The sequence below is a fragment of the Cydia strobilella genome, chromosome 2 (genome assembly GCF_947568885.1).
Source record: "Cydia strobilella chromosome 2, ilCydStro3.1, whole genome shotgun sequence".
Taxonomy (NCBI): domain Eukaryota; kingdom Metazoa; phylum Arthropoda; class Insecta; order Lepidoptera; family Tortricidae; genus Cydia; species Cydia strobilella.
This window is the reverse complement of record NC_086042.1, coordinates 17563178-17584480: the sequence shown is the minus strand read 5'-3', so window position 1 is coordinate 17584480 and position 21303 is coordinate 17563178. Positions and strand designations below refer to the sequence as shown.

Below are 21303 nucleotides of genomic sequence, written 5' to 3'. Positions count from 1 at the left end.
AAAACTACAAATAAATTCTTAAAGAATAACAACAACATATATACCTACAACTTACACTTTGTTAATGTAATATAAAAGTATTAACCTTAGTAATATAAGTTAATCATTAAATTTAGATTAAGGTACTAACATTGAAAATGAGTGCACCATTTCGCCGTTAAACGCAAGTTTGGCGAAACTTGTATAAGTTTAAAATGTGTTATACTTTTTTTTTTTATTGAATAGGAAATAACAGCATTAAGAAGCAGCATTAACAGCATGTTTACATTTCACTGTTAATGTTCACTCACTATACTGCACTGCACTTCCTACCTTTTGTAATGAAACACTTCACTTGACAACTTAATACTCATTTATTCCGAAACCAAATTTACTATATACGGAGCTGTGGAAAAATCTTAACAGCGCGAAGCAGCCGATAGAACAGCGACATCTATTGTGAAATTAGGCAACTCTAAAAACTAAACATTACTACATTCAACATTATCGGCCCCCATGGACGACTTATCCTTCATAAAGAAACATGTAAACAAAAACAACGAGAATAGTAAAGTTAACAACACGTGAAAATCTACATGAATCAATAGTAAAAGCGTTAAATTACACAGTGAAACTCAAATAGAGCTATTCTTCAAAAACTAAAACACATTAAACTTCTTAACAGACTATAGTTAAGAATCCAGAGGTAGAGGGCAAATTTTAGCAATGGGCCTACGAAAAGTACCATTCTTTAATTTTAACGTAACCACTCGTGTTAAACCATCTCTACCGGGATGCTTGTCTATTATACGACCTAACAACCACTTTCCGGGAGGGAGTCTTTCATCCTTGACCAAAACTACTGTTCCAATATCAGGATCAGGATTAGTAACGGTCCATTTATACCGGTTTTGTAATGTTGTTAAATACTCAGAACTCCAACGAGTCCAAAGCGATTGCAACATCCTTTGGAGCAATTGCCAACGATCCAAACGGGATACTGGCACAGTTGTGAGACTTTCTTCCGGAACAGTGATAGGAGCTTCACCTATAAAAAAATGTCCCGGTGTAATTGGAGAAGCATCATCAATCGAGTTACTAACGGGAGTTAACGGTCGAGAATTTACACAAGACTCCACTTGAGTCAACAGTGTGGAATACTCTTCGAACGTAAGAAGAGTCTGCCCGATAACACGCTTAAGGTGAGACTTGATCGATTTCACACCAGCTTCCCAAAGTCCACCAAAATGTGGTGAGCCAGGAGGAATAAAGTGCCATGTAGTTTGGTCATTTGCCAAAATCTCAGATATTTCTCCAACTACTTCTGAGTTCCTATTCCTAAACATAGTGTCAAGCTCTTTCGAGGCTCCAATGAAGTTGGTACCACAGTCGCTCCACAGATCACTACAATGACCGCGTCTAGAAGTGAAACGACGAAAAGCGGCAATAAAGGCAGCCGTGGACAAGTCACTCACAAGTTCTCAATGAATGGCCTTGGTCACGGTGCACACAAACAAAGCAATATAAGCTTTACAAGTGCGTTGACATCTACCAGGGTACAATTTTAACTGGACTGGGCCAGCAAAATCCACTCCACTTTTACGGAAGGGCTTATCTGGCGTTACACGACACGCAGGTAACTGACCCATCAATTGGTTGATCGGTGTTGCAGACTGTTTAAAACAAGGGATACATTTATGAATAACTTTCCTAACTAAATTCTTAGCACCGATTATCCAATATTTGCAACGAATTCCATTGAGAGTCAGTTGAGGACCTCCGTGCAAACAATGAATATGAGCATCATTTACAATTAAAACAGCCAAATGACACTTCGAGGTTAGAACGACAGGTGATTTTGTATCAAAGTGTACATTTGCATTACGTATACGTCCCGTAACTCGAATAATACCATTTTCATCATCAATAAACGGGGCAAGTGGGGTCAAAACATCAGATTTCGGAATCCTTTGGCCTTTTCTCAACATTTGTAACTCTTCCTGGAACCAAAATTCCTGAGAGAGTCGAATGCAAACTCTTGTGGCATATCTCAATTCGGTAACTGTAAGATGCTGAGGAAAAGTCTAAGGGACTATCTGATTCAGTTTTGCATCAATGTGTGCTTTACACAGCTTTACAAATCTCAATAGGTACGCTGTAACGCGAATCAATTTTGTCAGAGTAGAGTATCTAGCCAAATATGTAAGTCGATCATCACTCTCATTCGATACACCAGCTTTGAGTGCTACTATCTTATTATCATTTCCTTTCGAATTTTCTTTGGCTTCTAGTTGTATTGTTGGTACGTCGAGAGAGAGCGAGCGACAATTATCAAAATCATTCGTTTGGTGAAGTACAGTTGGTCCGCGCCACCACAACTCGCAGTCTTTAAACAGATCGGGACGAATGCCACGCGACGCAACGTCTGCAGGGTTTTCTGCCGATTGAATGTGGTGCCACCGGCCACTACTTACATTATTAACAATCTCAGTGACTCTATTAGCTACGTACGTTTTCCAAGTGCTAGGGTTTCTTCGAAGCCATGCTAAGACAATCATTGAATCTGTCCACGCAAAGACAGATTCCTCAGGCAAACGAAGACTGTGCTAAACATCTTTGAGTAACTTCGAGAGCAGTACCGCGCCACACAGTTCCAATCGTGGGATGGAGACTTGTTTTACAGGTGCCACTTTTGTTTTGGCAATGACTAGTGACACGTGGATTCCGTGGGGCGTGATAACTCGCAAATAAACAACAGCAGCGTAAGCTAAATAAGAGGCATCACTGAACCCGTGAATTTCCACTATTTCCTTGCCGTCAAATTGTGTATGAACCCAACGATCTAAATACAAGGTTGGCATGTGACAGAGCTGGTCCCTGTAGCTTGACCACTCTGTGGCAAGTTCGAGAGGAAGTTCATCAGTCCAACCAATACCACTCAACCAAAGTTTTTGTAAAAACATTTTTGCAGTGATAATCACAGGCCCTAAAAAACCTAAAGGGTCATATGATTTCGCAATATCCGACAGTACTGACGTTTTGGTGAAGCGTTCTGTGGGTTCTGAAATATCTACCTTAAGTTCGAAGACATCATGATGTGAGTTCCATTTGATACCTAAAGCTTTGATGGTATCATCAAGCTTGATCTCGACACTTGGTTGATTAGTTTTTTCTGAGCTAGGAATATTCTTCAAGACGTCAGGACTGTTGGATGCCCATTTGTGCATTTCAAATTTACCATTAGCCATAGCTTGTGTGATACGACTCTGTAACTTAGTAGCTTGTTCCACGTCATTCGCACCTGTCAGTAAGTCATCCATATAAAAGTCATTACTTATGACTTCAACTAAGTCTGGGAATTCCTCTTTTTCATCTTGTGCAAGCTGCTTTAGTGTGCGAATAGCGAGGAAGGGAGCGCATGACGTACCATATGTCACAGTTAACAAACGTTTCTCGACGATTTCATCTTGTGGAGATGAGCGCCACAGTATGCGCTGATAGTCAACATCTTCTTTAGCGACGAGTATTTGGCGATACATTTGCTTTACGTCAGCAAGCAGACAAATCTTGTGAGTACGCCAACGAACAATGAGATCTCGTAAGTCTTGCAATAGTGATGGTCCGATAAGTAATTCGTCGTTCAGAGATGAGCCATTTGACGGCTGTGCAGTCCCATCAAAGACAACACGCAGCTTTGTTGTGCTGCTGGATTCTCTTATCACAGCGTGGTGAGGGAGATGGTAGACTTTGTGAGTTAGCTTATGTTGTGGGTCTACATCTTCTAAATGATTCAGCTTCTGATATTGATCTATGAAGTCCGCATAATCTTTCTGAAATTTAGGCTTATTTGCAAATCTTTTCTCCATGTGCATTAGTCTCTGTAGTGCGATATGTCGAGAATCGCCTAAGTTCTTTTCGTGGTCATCTTTAAACGGTAAGTGTACGACGTAACGACCATCTTCTTGTCTGGAGTGAGTTTCTTTATAGTGCTCTTCACATTGTGTCTCAAGATGTGTCATCGGTTTTTCATGAGGCTTGTACTCTTCAGTCTCCCAGAATTTGCGTAGGAGTTGATCTACCTCGATAAGTGCGTGATGTGCTACAATATTGTGAGGTGGCAGATCGCTTCGTGGTTTAGACGCTCCAGAGACAAACCATCCGAGTTTCGAGTTTTGTGCTATAAGCTTGTCATCGTTATATTTGTGAAGTCCGTCTAGCAAAATAAATGCATAGACCTCGGCGCCCAGTAGAACATCAATAGGTCCCGGCGATTGCATGTGAGGGTCCGCTAGTTGCAATTGGGACAGGGGGCATTTCACGTCAAGCGGGCAGCAAAAAAATTGTCAGGTTCTGGATTTTGTTCATAGTTGGATTAATTAGACCTATATGTGAACTAAAAAATTTGGCATCATTACTTTATTAATATATTGCTTCGTTAAAAATTTATACGCATTTGAAAAAACTACAAAATTTGAGGAACGGATTTTTTAAAAATTATTATTGCAATTCTTTCAATGGATTTAATTATAACTAAATAGTGATTATTTGAGAATATTAGTTGATTTCTTTGAAAATTTATAAAAAAAGTTTTTTTTATCTTTTTATCATATAACAAACCGGAAGTTAGTATTAAATATCTTTTTTTTTCCAACTTCGCATTTTTTTATATTTTTTATTTTTACACAATAATGTAGCTTATGGTGTACTAATGTCCTATAAAAAAATTTATAATGGCATCTCGATTGGTTTTGAAGGTTCATGAAGTAATTCGAAAGTATGTTCGAAAGTACGTTTTGTTTTCAGTTCCAAGATATGGTTGATCAGTGATAGCGCTACAAGGCACGATTGAATAAGACATGATTTGCTTTTATACATCTTAACCGATGAAATATTGTTTATTGCTTTAATTCCGTTACGCAAAAGTAAAAAAACCCGTAATTGGCCATTAAAGACTGCCACATAGAACTACCGCTCAGTACGGAGCGTCGCGCAGTACTTTCGAATTACTTCATGAACCTTCAAAACCAATCGAGATGCCATTATAAAAAATTTTATAGGACATTAGTACACCATAAGCTACATTATTGTGTAAAAATAAAAAATATAAAAAAAATGCGAAGTTGGAAAAAAAAAGATATTTAATACTAACTTCCGGTTTGTTATATGAAAAAAAGATAAAAAAAACTTTTTTTATAAATTTTCAAAGAAATCAACTAATATTCTCAAATAATCACTATTTAGTTATAATTAAAACCATTGAAAGAATTGCAATAATAATTTTTAAAAAATCCGTTTCTCAAATTTTGTAGTTTTTTCAAATGCGTATTAATTTTTAACGAAGCAATATATTAAAAAAGTAATGATGCCAATTTTTTTTGTTCACATATAGGTCCAATTAATCCAACTATGAACAAAATCCAGAACCTGACAATTTTTTTGCTGCCCGCTTGACGTGAAATGCCCCACAGGGCAGGCCATTGTGAGATGTCAAACTCCTTTGAGGGTAGCCAACTATTAATCTTCGAGAGTACGTGAGCGTCAACTTGCATTACATAGTGAGTGTCTATCGGTGAGTGAATATCTAAGTTAACGACGTATCGTGGCAGTGTAGCTTGATTTTCAAGACCTGTGATATTAGCTGGCTGGAAAGTTTTCTTCAGTCGTAGCAGTTGCACTGCAGACTCCGTAATGAAGGTACCTTCTGAGCCTTGGTCAATAAGGGCTCTAAGTTGTACGAGAGAACCACTGCTATCCTTTAAATATATTTGTGCTGTGGCTAATATCACTTGTTTGCCTTTTTGTGAAACCTTCAGACTTGTGAGTTCCTTAATTTGTGTGTCTTCAGATTCTGTGGGTGTATCCATCGTGACTGTATTCGCAGTTATACTCTGGTAGTGCAAAAGCGTATGGTGTTTGCGATTACAGGTTCTACATGTTGTGACTTGTCTACAGTTCCGTATGGAATGTCCTTTGACAAGGCAATTGAAGCATAAGTTGTTGTTCTTTACAAATTCTTTACGTTGATCTATAGGTATGTCGAGTTGTGCAAACTCAGTGCAGTGACAGATGTAGTGACTTTTCTTACAATATGTACATTCCGTATCAACTTCAGCGGTGAAAGATCTCACATTCTTTATTTTAGGTGCAGTAGCTGGTTGTTGAAATGTGGTCTCTTTCTTATCTTTCTTTTGTGTCGCTTGTACCATTTCCATCGCTCTGAATCGTCCCTCTAAGTATGATGTGAGCTTGTTATAAGTGGGTAACTCTATAGAAGATCCAAGTGATTGCTCCCAAGCTTTGTGAGTTTCACTATCTAACTTGGATACCACAATATGCACGATAATCGAACCCCAAGTAGTTATGTCAATCTTCAAATTCGTTAGACTACTGAGACACTGGTTTGTGGTATCAAGAAGATCCTTGAGGCCTTTAGAGCATTCGTATGTGAGTTTCTTCTGATTGAGCAGGCGATTCAGTATGGTATTAGCTATCACTCTATCATTGCTGTAGCGGCAGACTAAGGCGTTCCAAGCCTTCCCATAATTGGCAGCTGTGAGTTCGAAATGACGGACGACTTGTTCGGCTTCACCCTTCAAGCTTGACCTCAAATAATGATGCTTGTGTATGTCACTCAGACCCGGCTCATTGTGTACCATAGAGATAAACAAATCCTTAAAGTGCATCCATTCTTGGTAATCACCGGAAAACGAAGGGAGATTTATCGGTGGGAGTTTACTCTTTGTGACAACTTGAGGTTGAGATGCATGAGGCACTTGAGGTGAGGCACCTTCTTGAATTATGACAGATTCCGTCAGTTCCAATAAACTAGTCTTGAACTCCATATAGAAATCTTCGACATCATTATAGAGCGCTTTTAGTTCCTTTTTCTCTTCAACGTTTACTGAAGACTTCAGAATTTCTCGGTGTTCAGTAAGGAATTGATTCCAATACTCTTCTAGCGACTCTATGTGGATTCTAAGCCTTCCAGTCACCCGGTTGACCTGGATTTTGACTGTTTTTTGTTGCGCTGGTTCTAGTTCGCGCCTCGGAAGAATTTGCACCCGTTTCTCGATGCAATGATAAAACAAAAAAAACGTATATATAAATATATCCCTACACTCACCCCCGTGGCGCTTGTGCAGGTCTTCGTGGCTCCAGTTAAACTCCACTTTAAGTGTAACTTCACTTTTACTATCTTCACATCCAATGATCTTCTTTAAAGTATTTTAATAATAAAATTCACCGAATCACATTTAAAATCCGACCGCACGGAGCTCTGACATTTTCTTTTTTTTTTCATCAAATTCAAAATTCTGTTCCTTTTGTTTGTGTTATGCGCATGCCCCAAACGAGATATATATATAAGATAAAAGGTGAGAATGAACGAGATGACAAAAGTGGCATAACGAAACAATTTAAGGATGCGTTCCGAATAGTTTGGTATTAAAACTAAACATTCCCCCGCCCGAGAAAGGCTAAAGCCTTTATCAACAAATAAACAAAATTCAACTCTATTAATAAATTAAAACACTAAACTAAAACAGTTTGGTATCGCTACCTCCGCTTAATCTTCCAAAGGAAGCCTACAAATTTTAACAACCGGCCGCGTGAAGCTACCTGTAGAAGTTTTAAGACGCACTACCCTAACAACACCGTCTTTGCCGGGTAGCAATTCCTCTATTCTTCCTAACCTCCATTTCAGAGGAGGTAAATTTTCCTCCTTTATAAGAATAAGATCGCCCAGCTTAGGCGGATCAGTTGGAGATGTCCATTTTCTACGCATTTGAAGAGAATGAAGATATTGGTCACTCCATTTTCTCCACAGGCGTTGAGACATAGCTTGAATTAAGTTAAAACGACTCAACCGCGAGTTTGGCATATCCTCAAAATTGTACTCCGGAACCGAAAGCAAAGGTCTACCTATGAGTAGATGGGCAGGCGTCAAGACCTCCAGTTCATGAGGATCTTGGGACATTGGGCATAACGGACGACAATTAAGAACCGCTTCAACCCTGGTAAATACCGTTACCAATTCGTCGAACGTCAAAACCTGTTCACCTATGACACGCCGCAATAATGTTTTAGCCGATTTTACGGTCGCCTCAAATAGACCACCGAAATGTGGCGCCGCTGGAGAATTGAACCGCCATGTTATTGACTGCTTGGCTGCGCCGTCGCTAAGCCCTTGCTGTACTTCCTGCGAAGTTAAGTATCTACGCACATCATCCAAATACCTATTTGCACCGGTATAATTAGTTCCGCAATCTGAACGTATCACACTCGGCATACCGCGTCGAGATGTGAAGCGAGTCAAAGCCGCGAGAAAACCTTCCGTCGAAAGGTCAGTGACGCACTCTAAATGGACCCCTTTGGATGCAGAGCATATAAATACGCAAAGATACGCCTTTAGAATTTTTGCGTTCCGCAAACGAGAATGTTTAATGCTGAACGGACCAGCAAAGTCAGTTTGCACAGTGTGAAACACACCAGTCGCGTTAACCCGATCCCAGGGCAACGCTGACATAATTGGCGCTGTAGGCCTAGCCTTGGTCCTAAAACATTTCATACACTTGTAAATTCGTGTACGAACCACTTGTCCTGCTGAAAGAATCCAAAATTGACGTTGTAATACCGCCATGAGCACCGTAGCTCCCGCATGGCAATAAGTCACATGAAAATGATCTACGATCAAAATCGTTAAACTATGTGATTTGGGCAAAATCACCGGATGCTTCCTTGGAAATGATAAACTCGAATGTTCCAAACGACCGCCAACGCGCAACAAGCCGTCATCCCCAATAAACGGCAGAAGCCGACGTAGCCGCGTGGAACATTGTTTATTCTGGGCCAAGCAGTGGATGTCGTCCGCAAACTCCTCCTGCAGGGCCAATCTAATTAACCGCTGCAAAGCGAACCGTCGCTCTGAGACTGTCAACACCCCTATAAGTCTTTCAGACGAATTCTTGGCATTGTTGACAAACCGGAAACAATATGCTACGACCGCCAATAACATATCCAACCGACTAAACCGCGTAAAAATATTATCTTCGTCAACAATTCCGGCTAAGGCCCGAACATTTACCTTCACCTTCCGCAATCCAGGTAATGGATCTTCCGCTTTATCTATTATATTCCTGGGCCAGGTTTCCGCATCACCTGACAACCAAGGAGGACCCCACCATAAAGGGTGCTCAAGCAGCACTGATGCGCGACCACCGCGACTCGCGACATCAGCAGGGTTCATTTCTGAAGGTAAGTGTCTCCAGGCTATGTCTAAACCGCAATTCACAATCTGTGAACTCGATTTCCCTTTGCAAGGAACCGCTTTCCAATAGCTAAGGACCGCTTCTTGGCTAATGGTACAGTATTTACAATATTTGAGGCACAAAGAACTTGAAAGGAAGCCGCAATAGTGACTGGACCCGATAACGCGTAGCCGAACACCGTTTTCGTCATCAGTGGAATGTGATCATTGATTTTAATGCGCCCGCTAAGTACAATGTCACCAAGTAGATCTTCGCCTATTAAAATGTCAATCTCTCGACTGACAAAGAACTGTTCATCCGCAAGATACAGTCCCCGATAATTATCTGCTAATTGAGCCGGCAACGAATATTCAGGTAGGTTATGTGTGATTTTATTTAAGACCGTAGCTGTGGTCACTAGCACAGGCTGATCCGTCAGCCTAGGTGCCATGGTTAAGTTAACTGCTCCCCTGCAACCGCTTATAGGAGTACAGTTCAGTCCTGTGATTGAGGCGTCAGGCTTAAACCGCTTTAAGCCCAACTTCTGCACGCATGACTCCGATATAAATGTACTCTCGCTTCCTCCATCCAGTAAGGCCCGCGCCTCCTGGAAGCTTCCGCTACTGTCCAGTACTCTTATTATTGCCGTCGCAAGTAGCACCTTTCGCTGATACATATTAGGTTTATTGACCTGTGATGCCATTAGTCCAGTGACTCCAGGGACCGCACTTCCTGGACTGCCGCTGGGAAAAGGTGCACTCACAATAGGAGCACTTGGAGAGGACGAGCTAGCGTTGTGAACCTCCCCACTTGTAGTAAAACTGTTTGACGTCAAACGTTGTTCACGATCTGAACCAGTTGCCGGAAGATCGAAATGTAATAAATAATGGTGTTTAGCCGAATTACACTTGTAACAGTTCTTGTTATAAGTGCACTGGTTAATGTTGTGACCATTCAAACACTTGAAGCACAACCTAAGCGATACCACCTGACGCTTCCTAGCCGCAGGTTTCATCTCTAAGAATTTTTCACACTTAGCAATGAAGTGTCCGCTTTTTCCGCATAGTCGACACGACGACGCCGAACCCGCATAACTCTGAAATGCCGCATGAGCCTTTACCGCATGGCTCTGTCCACTTCCACTACGCCTTCCCGCTGACGTACCGGCCTGTGGTTCCGCACTGGATTCCAAAATCCGTATTTCGGTTTCCAAAAACCTTATAAGGTCCGTGAATGTGGGTAATTCTTTATCAGCGTGTTTGTCTTCAAAATGTTTCTTCATGTTGCCGTCTAACTTTTGAAAATTAATATAAAACAGCAAATAGCACCACGAATCAACAGGAAACTCCATCTTTTCCAAGGCTTTTGTGTTTTCCATCAAAGTATTTAGAAACATTTTTAAACCACTTATCCCTTTAGTGGTGACGTGGGGTGCACTTAACAAATTGTGCAACAGACGATCCGCCAACAACCTTTTGTTGTTATACCGTGTATTTAACAAATCTATCGCGACCGAATAATTGTCCCCTGTGGCCGACAAATGCTGGACCAAGGACTTTGGTTCACCTAAAAGCGACCCCGCTAAATAATACATTTTTTCAGTATCCGATAAAGTGGTATCATTGCCAACCAAAGATTGGAATAATTCCATAAAAGAAACAAACTCTTCCACCTGTCCCGCAAAGGTAGGAAGTTTGACTTTAGGGAGAACTGCCCTATTCCGCGCGCTCTTAGGATTGTCATTACCGCTACCGCTGCTACAGCTATTGTCCGCATTAGCTGAAGCGTTCAAATTAGTTAACCCTAAATGACGTTGTTTGATAAAATAATATATTTTGTTGTACGTCTCGTACTCCTGAAGATGACCTTCCAAATCAAAACTCTCTATATCCGCAGCAGAGAGTTGAAGTTCATAAAACATTTCCGTAAATGCCTCATAAACTTTCTCTAAATCTTGAAACCGCACCATAAAATCACTTTCTTGTTCCGAAGACAGTTCGGGATTACAAGCCAATCCATTCAAAACATCCATACTACGACATGCCGTATGATATTTCATTTGCAGCAACTGTATCCGCCTAGCTGCCGCCATGTTTACGTTAGTATTTGAATACGAAATCCAAATAAATATAAGCAATAGGATCCCGAACCCGAACAAGAACCACACCATGAAAGCTACAAATTACAATTACACATTATTTTTATTTTTAATGTATTTGTACCGCACACCGCAATAAATCTTTAAATTTAAACCGCACAACTAATATATTAAGTTTTAACCGCTAACTTTAATATACTATAAAATATTTATTCCGCTAACTTTGAAAGAAAATGTTTAGAACCCCTGAAAAATTGTTTATGTACCGTAATTAGCATTAAATACCGATAAATAATGCTCTATACCGCTTTTACTAGAAATATAAATGTTTAGAAAAATACAAAAATTGCACCATAGCTGAGGATCGAACCCTCGACCTCACTTATATTAAGCAACTACTACAACCACAAGGCTATAGTAGCAGTTACCAAACAGAACGAAATAACCCTATAGTATCTGAATCTGACAATATGGTAACTTAGCAACCAAAACTGTTTTAATTTGAAATGTCAAAACCAATATAATGAATTTATGACAAATTGAATTTTGCAATTGAATTTCTTTTACAAAGTCCGCGACCAAAAAATGTGGTATGTATGAAATATAAGAATGAAATATAGTAAAATAAAATCCCCAGCCAATATATAAAATATTAAAAAATGAGGCCTAAAAATATATAATTCCCACAAAATTGGTGTGAAATGAAACCGCAGTGAAAAAATGATTATATTTCGACCGCTCGAAATATAAAGATGATAAGAAACGGATGAAATTTACCGAGGCGCCGAAAATGAAAAATCCGGCTCGAAGACCAAATGGATTCTAAGCCTTCCAGTCACCCGGTTGACCTGGATTTTGACTGTTTTTTGTTGCGCTGGTTCTAGTTCGCGCCTCGGAAGAATTTGCACCCGTTTCTCGATGCAATGATAAAACAAAAAAAACGTATATATAAATATATCCCTACACTCACCCCCGTGGCGCTTGTGCAGGTCTTCGTGGCTCCAGTTAAACTCCACTTTAAGTGTAACTTCACTTAAAGCGAGTACTATTTTACTATCTTCACATCCAATGATCTTCTTTAAAGTATTTTAATAATAAAATTCACCGAATCACATTTAAAATCCGACCGCACGGAGCTCTGACATTTTCTTTTTTTTTTTTTCATCAAATTCAAAATTCTGTTCCTTTTGTTTGTGTTATGCGCATGCCCCAAACGAGAGATATATATAAGATAAAAGGTGAGAATGAACGAGATGACAAAAGTGGCATAACGAAACAATTTAAGGATGCGTTCCGAATAGTTTGGTATTAAAACTAAACACTATGCGTATTTTCAAGTAACTTGCTGTGTAACGCGTTGACGAAGTTTTCTTGTGATTAGTGAGAAGTCTTTTAATCTGACTAAAAAGTTCTTCTTGTGATGCTATGTTAGCCATTATTGTTTAAAATTTGCTAAGTGAATGACAGATTTCAAAGTCTATTTTTATTCTAAGTTTATTTTTGAACACAATTTTTCAAAGTAATTTTTCAACCGAAATTACGCTATGTCCAAGAATCCACAAAATCGACTAAGTCCAAATTTAAGCAAATTATTCTAAGTGTTTTTTCAGCGGTTTTTTTCTAAGTCCTAAATTCACTCGAAATTGCACTATGTCTTTTTTCACGCGAAATATTCTAAGTGTTTGTTACCGCGAAAATTAACTAAGTCTTTGACACTTCACATTTATTTCCACTGTCACTGTACTCACGATTATCCTATATTCCGAAGGACCAATGTTTACTCACTATACTGCACTGCACTTCCTACCTTTTGTAATGAAACACTTCACTTGACAACTTAATACTCATTTATTCCGAAACCAAATTTACTATATACGGAGCTGTGGAAAAATCTTAACAGCGCGAAGCAGCCGATAGAACAGCGACATCTATTGTGAAATTAGGCAACTCTAAAAACTAAACATTACTACATTCAACAGTTAAAATAAACTGTCCATTACATTACATAACACAAATTCAAAGACAAAAACAAATGGTCCCAGGTTCACAACCCCTGACACCTGACCTGAACTGACCTGACCTGAGTTATTTTGAAATTTCGACGAAAACAATATAATTATATGTACAGATGGTTAACTTATTAAGCATGTGTTGTTTATTTATGATACAATATCCTCACCAAATCCCGTTATTACTTTCCTGTCACAACCCATTATCTGAAAATTCCTACGAAATGGAATTTGGAGCATATTTTTATTACCCCGCGGACAGCCGTGCCTGATAATAAAATTTTAGGAGCATGATAAAAGAACAGAGCGAAAGCTTTTTCTGTGTATTACAAGTAAAGAGCTTATTTTATGTACCTACAGTAATATCACGAGTAGGTATTGTAGGCGGTGTGGTTAACAGAAATAAATATTTAAAGCGAGTGTGCCACGAACTCCACGACTGTGTACCGCGCGCGAGGTAGACTATCGGAGGCTAATTCAACATTTTGATACCATTCGCGGGTGCTTTTCGCTCGTACTTATTCGCACATGTATTGGAACGAGCGAAAGTGAGAGGAGACGAATGTTTTATTTTATTTTTTTATTCAGAAAAATCAGTCGTACCTACATAGTTTTAATCAAAATTTGAAGACAAGAAGAATATACCTACTTATAGTTTCATACAAAATAAAATATAAATAGGTCCGTGACTATAAGAAAAAAGACTTAGGGTCGGTTGCACCAAACTGTTTGTCATCGTTAAAGAGTTCGCAAAATTTTACGCCGGGTGACGTTGATCAGTCTGTCAATTGCGGATGGTGCAACTAGCACTTACAATAACAAATTATAATAAATATACTTAAAATATGTCAATCTATGATTTGATATCCCTGTTAAAAATACATCGTAAGTAGGTTTAAGAAAGTTATAAATTCCAGTTATGTATATTCAATATTTAAATGCATTCTTAAATTGTGTTAGTGTACACATACTTACATCATATGTGTAATAATGATATCCGCGATTCCGGGTACACGCAACCGTCTCGCTTACGCTCACGCTCACGCTCAGTGACAGTGACAGTGAGAAAAGAACCTGAACTTACGGCGCCTTAATAGTCATTGGTGAACACAAATATAAAAATATACAGTCGAGTCGAGTAGTTAAATACCTCCTTTTTATAAGTTGATTAAAAATGTATCAGTTAAATAAAATAACTACTGGAGCACTCAATCTAAAATGTTTAAACAACGAATAATTTTAAATGGCCCGTAAGAGAGTGACACCAGGGCAATAAATTAATTATGCAGCCAAAAATAGTTTTAATTTGTTTTAATATTCCAAAGTGTTTATGTTAAGAGCAACACGAATCTAGCCGCCGCCATATAAGTACTTAATAGAAGTTAAGCCCTCATTAAAAAAACCGGCCAAGTGCGAGTCGGACTCGCGTTCCAAGGGTTCCGTACATTACACAATTTAAACAATGTATTTTTAGGGTTCCGTACCTCAAAAGGAAAAAACGGAACCCTTATAGGATCACTCGTGCGTCTGTCTGTCTGTCTGTCCGTCTGTCACAACCTATTTTCTCCGAAACTACTGGACCAATTAAGGTGAAATTTGGTACACATATGTAAAAAATATATTTGAGATTCCCACAATGAGCTCTTTCATTTGATATATAACACGATATAGTTTAAAAAACTTTATTTTTTAATTTTCTCATTTACCCCCAAAAGTGGCCCCCTTGTTTAAAATGAATTTGTTTACCTTAGATATCCATCTTTGGGTCACAAAATTACATATGTGTACCAAATTTCACCTTAATTGGTCCAGTAGTTTCGGAGAAAATAGGCTGTGACAGACGGACAGACAGACAGACAGACAGACGCACGAGTGATCCTAATAAGGGTTCCGTTTTTTCCTTTTGAGGTACGGAACCCTAAAACGACATTCTGAAATAAGTAACGTGAAAGTCATGAACATTCAAGTAAAATATATCTACTCTGGTACTACTTTTCGTTGCTAGAAATTGTTAAACAAAGAAATTAGAGCGAGTCGAAGTTAATCGAATTGAAACTGTCGTTTCGTCAAGCCTCAAGCTAATTCTACGATTTTAGACAAAAGTGGACGGCCGCGCGAAATTGCCTTATCATACAAACGTAATCCTCATTTTCCTCTCTGGATATTAACATTATTGAAAATATTTTGACACAATTTGATGTATATCAACCACAGCTTTTTATGTCCCTTTGTTTTTTTTTGTAATTATTAAAGAGTTAGAAGCATTAAAAAATATATGGCATTTGTTTTTCGCGACTAATTCTTATAATAATAAAAATAAAAACTAAAAAAAGTCAAAAAACATAATGTCACATATGGAAAAAATTATCCAAGTTGGAAAATGGGGACGAAGGTTGTAAGGAGACATGTGTGATGATGAGAGTAAAATCGCGTTCGTTTAAATTAATATAAAACTCAAATGTACACTTAGTATCTACTAGGTACAAGCAGGCCAAAGGTCCATTAAAAGTCAGAAGTTCCGAAGTTAGACTTAGTTTAGCCGTAGACATTAATATGTAGGTATTTACGCAAAAACCGCATGTTTTGTTTTTATTATCCTATAGACTGAAATGATGAGTCGAAATAAATTTCCTCGCGAAATTTCCTTAAATTAAATCAAAAGTTATACGACCCAAAGGGCGTTATACATTTTTATTTAGGAGAAGTAAAAAGCGACTCGAAGCAATCAAGATCAGCTCAGTCTCTACATTACCTGCCTATTAAAGAGTAGGGAGAAATATTTACCAATACCTCCAAAATTGTATTACTTTTCATTTTAGCACGTTACTAGCGACCCGCCCCGGTTTCGCACGGGTGCAATGCTGATGTACTCGTATTATACATATAAACCTTCCTCTTAAATCACTCTATCTATTAAAAATCCGCTTCAAAATCCGTTGCGTAATTTTAAAGATCTAAGCATACATAGGGACAGACAGACAGCAGGAAGCGACTTTGTTTTATACTATGTAGTGATTTTATTATTATAATTAAAGCATTACAGTTTTCCGATTTTACTTAAGCAGTATCCGAGCACTGATGCCGTCGCTCTGCGCCTCAATTACAAACTGAAATCTATATATGTTTCTTTTACATTTACTACAACTACTTATAGGTATAAACTAAATTTGAATAGTGTGTAAATAACAATTATATTCTGAAGTGAAAACTAAAGCTTACTAGTGAATAAGGTATAAAGTAACCCTTTTTATTAAGTTTTATCTAGGCGTATTTTAGATAATTACGTCACCATTTGTATCTCTAGTTTTAATTTTTTTAGTACGATTAATAAGAACGATAAAGCATTAATATTTATCTTAAATCATTATATTTGCAATATTTTTAAGCTATACATACCCTTGTCACTTAAAGTAAAAAGTCTTCAAAAATGTTAATGCATTATTTACAAAAATAATGTTATTAAGTTAATGAGATAGTGTAAACAGAAATAAGAGATTGTTCTCTAAGAGTTTTTTTTACTTCCAAAAACTTTCCTAAGTAAATCAACCATTCGCGCCGTTTTATAAGCTCAGGTTTTAACTTCACGCTTGCTTTTTTACAAATAAAAAAACGTGGTTAAAAATGCCACTTACCCGGTGTTTCACACGAATGCACTCATCACTTTATCACTCACTGAGCACGATTCACTTCATCCTCCAGGCACTGCGCGACGCGGGCACTTTGCACGCGCGGAGTGCAACCTCTGCTCCCCACTACAGCGCAGCAGCCTCCGCGCCTGCGCGCAACCTCTGGCTATTTACGAACTTTCGATTCTGGTTACTTTGCTATGATTAATAATTGTGGTGGGTCCCTACTCATCATCATGCTCCTAGCGTTTGCCCCGTACTGTGAAGGGGTCCGCCTTCCTACTTTTTTCCTTCCACTTCGCTCTATCCTGGACATCGGTTTCCGCTAACCCACAGGTGTTTAAATCTTTGGCGATGACATTACGCCAACGCTGCCCTGGTTTGCCCCTCCTGTTTGGGCCTGGTAAGGCAAAGCTCTGTTGCCTACGTATTCAGAAGGCCTTCCTTTGATATGCCCAAACCACCTTAACCGACTTTCTTGGTGCTTATCGGGGTGGTGGATCCCTATTTTCGCTAAAAAAACTTTAGTATCTACTTTGTTTTAACGGGGATTATACTACAGCGTTCTAAAAGTCCTTTCTTAGATTATTAAAAAACTTTGCCTGATCCCTAAACACTAATTTTAGGTAACTTATCAATCTGTCAAGAATGTTTAAAATTTATGTAATTTCTTAAACTATTTTATTCATTTATAAACCTTGCAGTACCTACAAAAGACGGTTTTATTGCCATAAGACTATTTAGTAATGTATTGACAGCCTCCTAGCCTAGTCGGTAGTGACCCTGCCTACCAAGCAAGGTCCTGGGTTCGAATCCTGGTAAGATAATTGATTTGGTTTTATCACAAATATTTGTTCCTGGGTTAAATATAAGTATGTATATGTATATATAACTATATATTATTTATATCGTCGTCTAGTACCCACAACACAAGCCCTATTTGAGGCCTACTGTGCACCGTGGGCCTAGGTCGATCTGTGTAAAATTTACCTATAATATTTATTTATTTAATTTACAATTCGTATCTTTCGACTTTTAATCCGGAGGTCGCGGGTTCAAACCCTGGCTCGTACCAAAGAGATTTTCGATATTAATAATATATCATTTGATATTACCAGTCGCTTTTCGGTGAAGGAAATCAATCGTGAGGAAACCGGACTAAGCCTAATAAGGCCTAGTTTCCCCTCTGGGTTGTAAGATTGTTGCAATTCTAGGATTAATTGCCAAGCGGACCCCAGGCTCCCATGAGCCGTGGCAAAAAAGCCGGGACAACGCGAGGAAGAAGATTTATAATTCGTATCTTTCAATATTTTTTTTGCTTCTATACTTATTTCCTGAGGATCTCTCCAGAATAGCAATTGCGATATATGCAAACAATCAAGGCCGCAGGGTCGGCAGGATCCAAAAGGTATCAGATTTTTTTTTCCTGTTGACCAATTACCCCGTTTCCATGACAACAGACTCATAATATGAGAACGCTCTACCGAACGCTATTTAGTAATTCGGAAAATGGGCCACTGAGGGATGGCACAATAAATACGTTAATACTTGTACAGAAGCCAAGAGTATATATATATCTTATAATGGAATCAGGGTCAAAATTATTTATTTGTTTAACATATAGGTGTTGGGAGTGTAATGCTGGCCATCAAGAGAAGATACTTCAAATTCAGATGTGAGCATGCAAGCTAGTGTTCGTTCCGTTTGTCACTCGGCAACAATTTTTTCCATGTAAACATGTCATGTCTAATTATTAAAAATATATATTGTTGGCAACACCAAGTTTACCCTACCCAGCATAGTTTATAAAAACCGTTGCAAGCCGTTGCTCTGGTCATTTTGCCTTCGGCCGCCGTCGTGTTCGCGTGAGCAATTTTGTTATCGTTCCATACTATTTTCTATTTCTTTATTTTGTGTGATTTGTTCCTTTGATTTTGTGAGATTTATTAGAACATTGAATAAAATAATTGTGATTTGTTATTTTACCTTGTTTTTGTTCATAAATCCACTCTGAGACCTTAAAATATATATATATTAAATATTTCACTTCTTTCCAACTGTGTTTATTACTCGACTCCGCATAAAAATAACAGATTATGTGCTACATGTGTAAAATGTAAATATTTTGTGAAAATATTATTATTTTACTCGAAATATGGATGAGTATACTAATTCGAAAGTTAGGATGGAAAAGCTAAAAGGTACCATCAACTATCGTGATTGGGCATATCAAATGCAAAATATACTCATATTAGTTATTCGAGGATTTGTGGGAATGTATTACTGTAAAATCCGAAACCCCAGGTGAGAACGCTAACAAATTAGCTCGTAGAGAAGAGAAGGCTCGAGCGAGGCTATGTTTGTGTCGAAAAATCGTGCTATTCTCACATTGTACTACCTTCCATAGTTTCTGTAAGGGTCGCAGTTCTTACATAACCTAACCCACTTTTCTAGTAGCATTTCGTTTCTGTAAGGGTCGCAGTTCTAACCTAATCCACTTTTCTAGTAGTATTTCGTTTCTGTGAGGATCTCAGTTCTAACCTAACCTAACCCACTTTTCTAGCAGCATTTCATTTCTGTGAGAATCGCAGTTCTAACTCAACCTAACCCACTTTTCACTAGTATTTATTTTCTGTAAGGGTCGCAGTTCTAACCTAACCCACTTTTCTAGTAGCAATTCGGTTCTGTGAGGATCGCGGTTCTAACGGTTACATATCTGCCGGCCTAGCCAAGGTGACAATCGCTTGCGCTACGACAACGAAACGCATTATTTGTGTCTCTCTATCACTCTTCCATATTAGTGCAACAGTGACAGTTGCTTTTCGTTCGCTACGGAGCGTAAGCGATTGGCATGTTGGCTACGCGGCCAGAATACCGAAACATGATTTACCTAATGACGAATCACCTATGTTCGATTCACCTATTTTTAAATTACCTAACGATCATTTTACCTAAACATTGAATGACCGAAGTTTATAATACCTAATCTCAATTAACCTAATGGACGAAACACCTAATGCACAATATACCTAATGCACGTTTTACCTAACGCACGTTTCACCTAAAGCTATTATACCTAATGCACGAAGCACCTAAAGCTGATATACCTAATGGACGATACACCTAGAGCTGATATGCCTAATGAACGATATACGTAAACTTGATTTACCTAATGGATAAATTACCTAAAGCTGTTATACCTAACGAACGAAATACCTAAAGTCGATATACCTAAAGGACGAAGTAACGAAAATCTATATAGGTACCTATATTCTGTTTTTTTATTCCGTAGACTAAAATTACATTTCATGTAGTACTAAGAAATGTCATGTCTTACACATGAAACGTCATTTTAGTCTACGGAATAAAAAAACAGTAATAGAAGCTACCCCTAAACTTGATTCTATGATTCAATGTTTAGGTAAAATGATCGTTAGGTAATTTAAAAGTAAGTGAATCGAGCATAGGTGATTCGTCATTAGGTAAATCAACTTTCGGTATTCTGATATGTAACCGTTAGCCAAATCAAAAGGTCGCGCAAATTAGTTAGCCAATTTGCCGATAGATGGCGCTGTACACAATTACGCTTAGTATACTTCTGGTCAAGTCCTTCGTGATTCTATTTACATGAGAAAATTGAAAGTTTGTACGGAACCCTCGGTGCGCGAGTTAAACGAACTCGCATTTGACCGGTTTTTTTATTTAGGGTACCGAAGTATTTTTTGGTGGTCATTATATTTGTACCCATTTTAATTTAGTCGTTATAGGTTAGGTTAGTTATACGCTAAATAATACTTGATTGGGTAGAGTAAACTAGTTCTTGTCACTGCGACGTTTAATCTAATTTCTAGTAATATTACTCAATTTCTATGAATTTGCATTTCTCCTTTCTTTCCTTAGTTTCCTTAGCTGTTAATTGGTTTCCTTTGACAAAAGCTTGGAAACAATTTAACTGTTTGATTTCGTCCTTTTAAAGCTCAAATCTCGTTAAGCATCCGTCATATTATGGGTCACATTTACAGGCGTACAGTCGTGGAGGAAAACATGTTAATATATTTATTCCGTCCTTTCATATGTATTATGTTAGGTTTTGTCGAGTATAGGATATATTATTTTAGGATATAAATGCACCTATAGTTATGAGCAATAGGCAAGGTCAAACATTTGTTGGTGACAGATTTTTTCATGTATTTCTAAATATTATATTTTGTTAATAACGGCGAATGATCAGATGTATAAGGTTTTGTTATAAACATAAAACAACTTAAACAATTAAGTTCAAACTTGTGCTTAGATCAAAATAAAATAAACTTTTCTACCAGACGCTTTTATATCCAACAACGCGT

The 21303-nt window shown here is 38.2% G+C and overlaps 1 protein-coding gene across 2 annotated transcripts in view; it reads right to left on the bottom strand.

Annotated features, from left to right (window-relative positions):
• Positions 1–17114, bottom strand: part of LOC134752569 (uncharacterized) — a 191774-nt gene extending 174660 nt beyond the window's left edge. Inside the window, exon 1 of one of the 2 annotated variants that reach the window (XM_063688247.1) lies at positions 16964–17114. The gene's annotated coding sequence lies outside the window, so the exon portion shown is untranslated. Of the gene's footprint in view, positions 1–16959 lie in introns of both variants that reach the window. The other variant, XM_063688241.1, reaches the window with a different exon arrangement.
• Positions 17115–21303: the final 4189 nt, after the last annotated feature.